The sequence below is a fragment of the Berghia stephanieae genome, chromosome 5 (genome assembly GCF_034508935.2).
Source record: "Berghia stephanieae isolate SIO BIC M18660-M18661 chromosome 5, UCSD_Bste_1.3, whole genome shotgun sequence".
Taxonomy (NCBI): Eukaryota; Metazoa; Mollusca; class Gastropoda; order Nudibranchia; family Aeolidiidae; genus Berghia; species Berghia stephanieae.
The window spans coordinates 50,429,263-50,436,762 of NC_088364.1; the positions used below are offsets into that span (position 1 = coordinate 50,429,263).

The 7,500-nt window shown below is 35.4% G+C and overlaps 1 protein-coding gene across 1 annotated transcript in view; it reads right to left on the minus strand.

Annotated features, from left to right (window-relative positions):
- Positions 1-7,500, minus strand: part of LOC144973133 (growth/differentiation factor 10-like) — a 96,663-nt gene that overhangs the window by 73,806 nt on the left and 15,357 nt on the right. The window lies entirely within an intron of this gene.

Here is a 7,500-nt window from a genome sequence, read left to right on the forward strand (position 1 = left end):
AAATGAATATCTTACCAACTGCGCCACGCTAACCCGCTGTACTTTAATATTTTGTAGAGAATCAAGGCATGCTTTTGTATAGGTTGGAGGCCTTTCTCAGGTTCGGTCAAAAGGTTACCGTGCCCAGGGGGGAAAAACAAGCAAAAAACACGCCACAGCGCCACAGTCTACATCATAGAAAAGACATACATCATACATGCCGTGGTTTGACAACCGTGTCAACCGGTACATTCCTTGTCAAGGATGCGCGTTAGTCAAGTGAGAATTATATTATTATCGATAAATTAGGTTACAGTAGTTAGGTAGGTATGTAGGAACCATAAACTAGGGAGAGAGGGGTAGGAACCACAGACTAATAGGAGCCCTGTGTTATCGTAGGAACTATCAATTCTATTCTTTGAATGTTGGTCTAGCCGTGAAATCTTTGTTGATCCACTACAAAATTATATCACAAGAGTATTTTGATGAGCAATTTTTTGGTAACTTTGGATCTGATCCAACACATTCGTACTCTGTGGTCAATGTGTTGAAAGTCGTAAAATTGAGGGAGTCGTTTATTGTTGTTGTTGTTGTTTTGTTTTGTTTTAAAAATATAAAACTTCTTGGTCCTGTTCTAACAATTCCATCTGGTTACTACTTTTTGGTATATATTTAGGGGCCAATCGAATGTCATTAACACCAGGAAATTGGGGGAATGGGTGGGTGTTTCGAAAAGAAAATAACAGCAACACACAAACTTAATTTCAAGACATTCCAGACACTAACTGATGTGCACGTGTATTAGGTCAAGTCAATGTGACCTACCAATTTTCCATTCGTGATTTCATGCTTAGTTTATTTGGAAATCGGGATATCGCGTATATTCATATTTTTTAAATCGAAGGGTTGTTGTACGTTTCGTTAACTTATATATAAATGGAGGACAACAAACTGAAGAGTCATAAAAGATCTCTTCTTGATTTTGTGGATCTTTTGGTTTGTTTTTTTTTTTTTTTTTTTTTTTTTTTGTTAGTTTGTTTTTGTTTTTGTTTTTTGTTTTTTGTTGTTGTTTTTTTTGTTTGTTTTTTTTTTGGGGGGAGAGGGGGGGGGGGGTTGTGTAGTTGTTTTCAATTTTCTTTTGCCTCAAATTATTCTTCGTCTTATTTTTCTTGCCAACGATCCTATCCCATTGGGCACTTACTTGATGATAAAAGGATATTGAGTGTATACTAGACAAAAATATCGAAGTAAAAATAAAATTATTTTAAGTTGCATCGATTCGGAGTGGAAGCAAGACTTATCTGACAAGCAGCTATAGCGCTTTATTTCTGATTTTATTTCTGACCTCTTTTTACCACCCTTTATCCCATATTGATTTTATACGTATATGTAAAATATTCACAGCATCCGCCAACCGGATATAACGTGCTAACACGCAAACTTATGTGTGACCTTGAAAGTTTATAGTCTGAGTGATAGAATTTGATGAGAACTAATCACCAAAATGGTTGTTTAAAAACAATTACAAAGAGCTGAGTGACGTTAATTTCGTTCTTTCTATACCCAGTAGTACTGTGTTGAACGATGTGGGTTGATAAATTGGCCGTTCTAGGTAGTTTAATCACAACATAGACGTTCGAACAGTCTATTCGCATTGGCAAACGGATGCGCTAACCATGACGCCACCTCGAGTATAGATAGTTGGAAGATGACGTCACTCAGGTCTTTGTTATTGTTTTTTTTTTTTTTTTGCCATCCGCGTTTATGAGTAATGCTCACTAAACTGTATTAACCTGACTATAAACGATCATGGTCACACAAAGTTTTGTGTGTTGGTCGTTATACTTCCGGATGGCAATGTTGTGAACTCCTTAGCCAAGCGCATACTATCTATATGTAACGAGAAAAAAAGGGTTTAAAAATACTGACAAAAAAAAAAAAAGGGGGGGGGGTCTAAAATCAGGAGATGGTAAAATGTTTAACTTTCTTACATGTCTCCTATCCATGTTTACATTAGAGAAAGAGAGAAAAACAACTGCTCCGTGTGTTATGCACAGCAAAAGACTTTATTACTTACAGTTGTAAGATTCCGTTCGTAAAAAAAAAAAAATTACTCATGTACCTAAGTTTGAACTAAAGCATTTTTCGAGCGTGTTTAAATGGGATTAACAAATCTCTACTTCAAGTTAAACCGTGTGAAACGAGATGAAAAACAGACACACAACAAAAATGGGGCGGATGAATTAACCTGCTATCTACCGTACTCTGGAAAGACACGTATTTAAAAATTTGGCCAGAAAACTCGTCCTTCCAATTTGGATCGATCTAAATGACCCTCATCTTGGCAAAAACTCTCAAACCTGGGACCTCCCGAAGTCTTCCTTGAGGTCTGAGATTTGAGAGTTTGTTTGTTTGTTTTTTGGGTTTTTTTTTTTTGCCAAGATGAGGGTAATTTAAATCGATCGATATTTGAAGGACGCGCTTCCTGGCCAATTTTTTTTTAAAACGTATCTTTTCAGAGTACGGCGATGAACTGGTTATAAGGGCCGTAAGAGAATGCTTTCTTTCAAACACTGAAATACGACCAAAGAAAGTTTGGGGCATAATAACACACAGACTGCGGAGGACTTGAATAGCCCTATCATTAGGTCATTTTTCCACTGGCTAATTTGGTCGACCCCTGTCCGAGAGGGACAGTCGGGAGCCCCGGGATGTCAGGCCCAATTTCCATGTCAAAATCAATGGCCAGTGACAACGTCAGGTATAAAAAGAAAGGTAATGGCCACGGCGGCAGTTTGTTTTCGAGTCTTAAAAAGTGTTACCCGCCTCTTTTAAGCGGTATTATTTTGGGGCGTTTTAGAGGCTTATTGAACTTATTGCTTTAAAAAAAAAAAAAGAAGAAGAGAATTGAGTTTAAGTTTAGCCGTGTTTTATTAAAGAGAATGAAATAATATAATATTGTTTACTCTTAAGGTGGCGAAAACTATATTTAAATAAAATATTTTGCACTTCTGGCCATTTAAACTTATTGACACCTTTTTGTAATCACTTAGATTGCTTTCAAGTCTGATAACTCATATTATGGCTGTTGGCTCATTATTGTAATGAAAATATGTACCCTCGAGACAACGCAAAATACTGTCCACTACAACAACGATAAAACAAGCCCATAATAGCGCTCGGTTATCAAATCTGCTAGCTAATAAGAATATGTGAACCTAGGCTCAGACATAATACCATCTTGAGGTGATGGATCACAAATTATTATCTTCCTGGTTTTTTGTACGGCTATGTGGTCTAGTGGTTTGACAATCGCTTTCAAATTGGAAGGTCCTGGGTTCGATCCTCGCTCAGCGCACAGTTGAGTCTAAAAGGCCTCATGTCTCGTCCTACATGTTAAATGTTGCTGTTGGCCTCGAATCCCTTGTAAAGCGCTTTGAGCACGCTTAGTGGAAATTGCTCTCTATAAAAGCTCTTTTTTTTGCTTCGTTTTTGTTATAGAGTTTTTATAGTAGCCCCTTTTGTTTTGACAGGGAGAGCATCCAAATCAAAAGGCTTATGGACGACCATACCAGTTTCAATCCACTGTCTGTCTGATGGGATATAGTCTATTGTATTTGATTTTCTTGTTTACCAAGCAGAATAGCAGGAATGTTCGAGTAATGATTAATTAAATAATAAATAAATAAATTTATAATCAATGCCCCAATTCCTTTGTCATGTTTTAATAATTTCACGCTACACATTGCCTCATCCCTTCCGGTCGGAGCTATGAACAAAAGTCATTATTTGTATAGATAGTATGCACTTGGCTAAGAAGTTCACAACATTGCCATCCGGAAGTATAGCGGACCAACACCATGTGTAACCATGAATATTTATAGTCTGGTTCATACAAGTTCGTCAGAAGTACTCATAAACGCGGATGACAAAAACAATAACAAAGACCTGAGTCTTCGTTCTATCGATACATTACAAGTTGCCCGGAAAGCGTTCTTTTTTGTTGCCAGGGTACTACCAGGAATATCTGACGTGCATTCGTTTTCCCTGGGCCGAGTGGAGTAACTGTACTAAGTGTCTTGCCCAAGCACATAATGTTGAAGTTAAATTTTTGCCAATTCCATTTATTCGATCAGTGACCACGATAATTCCAACATGACTATCTTTTTCTTACGAGACGAGACAAAGTTATGCTGATAATTCGAGATTGAAAGGGGGGGGGGGGGGGGGGGGGAAGAGAGAGAAAGCGATTTTTGCTATCAGTTTTACGATAATATTATTATTATAGAGTCTGACTCATGGGAATGGCTGCTTTGGAGAGCTGCAATCTTTTTCCTTTAATGTTTTATGATCATTCCCATTTCAATTATTTCAGTTGATCTCTCTCTCTCTCTCTCTCTCTCTCTCTCTCTCTCTCTCTCTCTCTCTCTCTCTTTCTTTCTTTCATTCTTCCTTGCACACCCCCTTTTCTTTGTATGTCACTAAAGCAGAAAACCTTTTAAACAATTAAGAAGCAACCGTTCTGGTGAAAGTTCGAGCGGATAACACAAGAAAATCAAAAAATTTTTAAATGTATCCAATAACCACATTATAAATACTATCATAATAAATAAGATAAACAAATAAATAAATAAATAAATAAATAAATAAATAAATAAATAAATAAATAAATAAATAAATAAATAAAGGCGGAGAAGGCTGATTTTTGTTTGGGATGATATGTTATATTGTATATTTATTTCTTCCTTCTTTGTATGTGACACTTTGTCAAATAATTACCTTACCCCAGTCAATAACTCAATTTCAGCATCATAACGTAAAAACTTGAGCTTTTATATAGCGCAATATCCACTAAATGTGCTCAGGGAGCTTTACAAAGGGTCCCTGACCACAGCTACACGTAACAAGTAGAACGAGACACGACGCCCGTGAGGCGATATTATAATTTTTTTTTTTCGGACAGAGACAACGTTGTTAACAGCCAGGTACTCAATTTACACCTGAGTACGGTGAAAGAAGGACTCAACAATGCGCCGAGCGAGACTCGAACTCAGGACCTTCCGATCCGAAGGCGAATGTCGTACCACTAAACCACATAGCCGCACATAACGTACATATTATGACGGTCTTTTAAAATAAAACTTAGGGAGACAAGATTTCAAAAATAAAAAAATAAAAAGGAATCAAATGACAAGAGAGAGATTAAAGATTTGTCTCACATATAATCTATACCTGGACGGGTAGCAATAATAATAGATTGTAGTCAAACATAAAAAGCCATCCTTCTATCCGTCGTACTCTGTAAAAACACATTTTCTAAAATTTTGCCAGATTAATCGTCCTTCAAATTATATCTATCGAATAAAATAACCCTCATTTTGTCAAAACTTTCAAACCTTCCTTTGTTTTCCTAGGACAATCAATCGATATAATTTGGAGGAGGAGTTGTCTGGACAAAATTTTTATATGTTTTTTTGTTTGTTTGTTTGCTTGTTTTTTTTTTGGTTTTTTTTTTTTTTTGTTTGTTTTTTGCTTTTTGTTTGTTTTTTGTTTTTTTTTTTGTTTTTTTTTTGTTTTTTGTTTTTTTGTTTTTTTTTTTTGGGGGGGGGGGGGGGGGGGGGGGGTTGGAGTTCAAAGTACGGCAGTTGTCTATAAATAAGAGCTACAGTAGTACTTTGCTTTGGTTTGTACAAAATTCCTTCCTTCTTGTACCCGAGACATTGCAATCATTTTTATCATATTATTGTACTCAGCATTCACATTATAACTGCTACACTGCCGTAAAGTGACAAAACACCTTTTTCACATTTTGGCCAGAAAACATTTTTTGATCCAACTCACCAAATATTCTAAAACCTAAGACGTCTTATAAAATTAACTGCTGTACTTTGAAAAAAAAAAAAAAATTTGGCAAGAAAACTCGTCCTTCAAATATCGATCGATGTAAATGACTCACCCTCATCTTGACAAAACACTCTCAAACCTGGGACTTCGCGAAGTTTTCCTTAAAAGTCCAAGACTTGACAGTTTTTGCCAAGATGAGAGTCATTTAAATCGACCGACATTTAAATATGTGTTTTTTTCAAGAGTACGGTAGTTAAATTAACTGGTTAAGAAATGTTTCGGGTTTAAGAATACAAAAAAGTCGGGAGTTTTTTTAAATCGATCTATATATTATGATAGGTGAGTTTCAAAATCTGCTATCTAGATAGAAAATAAATTAATATTCTCGAGCAATCTTTCGGCACTTAGAATCACCACAGAAATTTTTAAGTTTCAAAACGCTCAAGGAAATTTTGTATGCTGCAAACATGACATTTTCCTCTCTTAATCTCTGGGAAAAAAGTGACAAAAACTCGCAGTATTTTTAAGTGATAAAAATGCGACTTAGCAGGTTTTGACATTCACTTCCTTAATAATGCTATGCGTTTAGGTAAACTACTTACATTAGGTGTAACTTTAAACGTTTTTTATAGTATGATTCTGATTGATAGAATTTAGTAATAACTAATCAGTAAAATGGCTGTATAACAACACTAACAAAGAACCGAGTCAAGTTTGTTCCATCTATATGAATAAACTATTTTTTACCAAAATGTAAAAAAGTGTTGTTGTTTTTTTTTTTTTTGTTGTTGTTTTTGTTAATGTAAGGTCGTATTTCACTCCCCCTGACTAGTCGGAAAACTAATAATTGTTTTGTTTTTATTTTATTTCCCTGGGATTAGATTGATCTGTAAATCAATCTTGTCTAAGAGAGAACGATGTTGTGCTTATCGTAATGCAATGTCTATTACTTGATAATTACTACTTTCTATTTCTACTGTGTTGACTATCCTATACGTACGTACGTAACAATATGAGAAAATCGGTGAAGGCCAGTCAAAGCGTGAAAAGGAAGACGGAAAGAAAAAAAGGAAGAAAGAAAGAAAGAAAGAAAGGAAGAGAGAAAGAAAGAAAGGAAGAGAGAAAGAAAGAATAAAGAAGAAGAAATGAACAAATTAAAACAAAAATTAAAACAAAACAAAAATACAGAAGCAGCATAAAGACAGAAAAGGACCGAAGGAACAAAAATATCTAAAACAACGATAATAAGTAGTGTAAATGGAATAGGACAAATCGAATATCGTAAAAATGAAGAAAGAAAGAAAGAAAAGCCGAAAAAGTAAAAGAAAAGAAAAGATAATTAAGCTTGTATCAAAGAAGTGCACTTTCGCCACTCTATGTATAATTCCCCCCCCCCCCCCCCCTTTCCACCCCCTACTTTTCCCCCCCTCCTTTCCCCCCTTTTAAATATTTTTCAGCAAATGTAATTTTTAAGACGGACGTTAAATTGCAATTGCCATTTAATTTCACATGACCCATGCATGAAATAAAAGGCTTGCCCAACACTGTGAGATTTTATCATATCATTGAAAAATTTGACGAGTTCAACTTTATATTATGCTGTCTGTTTTTGTTTTTTTTTAATTGATTTATCTTTCAAATTCTGACCAGTCTTAAAGAAGTATTGACTGTGTTGAA